Genomic DNA, 1,327 nt, shown 5'->3' on the forward strand with positions numbered 1-1,327 from the left:
TCAATCCATGTCCTACAGATGATCCAACGTTTCCTTACCAGAGCTTTCACTTCAAGACTATTGCTGAAGTAAAAAGGACAACTCCAAATACAAATGTGGATGTCATTGGTGTTGTTACCTCCACGTCACCTGCATCAACAATTTGATGAAAAGATGGAAGTGAAACATTAAGGAAAACACTCATTCTAAAGGACAAGTCGGGTTTTAGCATTGATGTAACAATATGGGGAGACCACTGTGACTATATAGGACAGAATCTTTCTTAATTCTACTCTTTCGACAACCCACCAATTCTTGCAATCAAAGGAGGTCGCGTTTCTAAATTTAATGGCACCACAATAGGGACGATACCAACGAGCACTCTCACAATAAATCCACAAGTTGAAGAAACTCACCAATTACATGCATGGTTCCGTGAAACTGACTATAACTCTTCTTCTCCATCTTTGAGTAGAAACTATGGTGTTGCTTCGAAACGTGCCCTGCCATGAAAGACGTTTCATGAAATTGCTGGCATGCAGCCCTCTGATAAAGCAATCTGGATTTTAGTTCGAGCAACAATTACTGCTCTTTATATGGACGACTTCTACTTTCTAGCATGTCCATTAGATTTCAATGGAAAACAATGCATGAAGAAGGTTGTGGAGCATTCTAACAATCTTTGGCGTTGTACAAAATGTAACGGTGACTTCCCAGAATGTGACTACCGTTACAAACTTAAAATTGAGCTACATGACCACACCGCGAATCTACAGAAGGTCACAGTTTTCAATGATGCAGGGAACGAGCTCATGGGCATCACGGAAAAAGACCTGTTCCTAATTTCTATCGAACCAACTAATCTACAGGAAATTTGTGGCCAGATTTCAGGGCAATGCTTCCAGCTAAAACTTTCCATTAAAACAGATTACTTCAACGGTGTTCAACGCTTGCAACCAATACTGATCAATTCAGAAGAAATTCAATATGCCTCTGCATGCAAGGAAGCACTCACTGACATTCAAGCAATGTCCGCTTCAAAACGACCTATTGTTCGCCGCCTTTGAACTTTTTCTTAGGGCTTCATCTACCACGCCTGTTTGTACATAAACAAACATTTCCACACAACTAATTGTCTCATCTTTGTAAATTACACACCCATGTTATTATGATGCAACCTGTAGTTTTCAGTGCAAATACTCTCTTCCAGTCATTCCAACATATGTATGTTTGCCATTTACATTTTACATAATATAGATATCAACATTTGTAAAGAGTCACTACATATGTTTCTCGTTCGTTATCTACATGCTATACATTGATCCCTTGCTTGCTAAGCTATTCATTT

This window comes from Pinus tabuliformis, chromosome 2_1 (genome assembly GCF_031772625.1).
Source record: "Pinus tabuliformis cultivar Carrire ecotype Pingquan chromosome 2_1, CPIR1, whole genome shotgun sequence".
NCBI lineage: Eukaryota > Viridiplantae > Streptophyta > Pinopsida > Pinales > Pinaceae > Pinus > Pinus tabuliformis.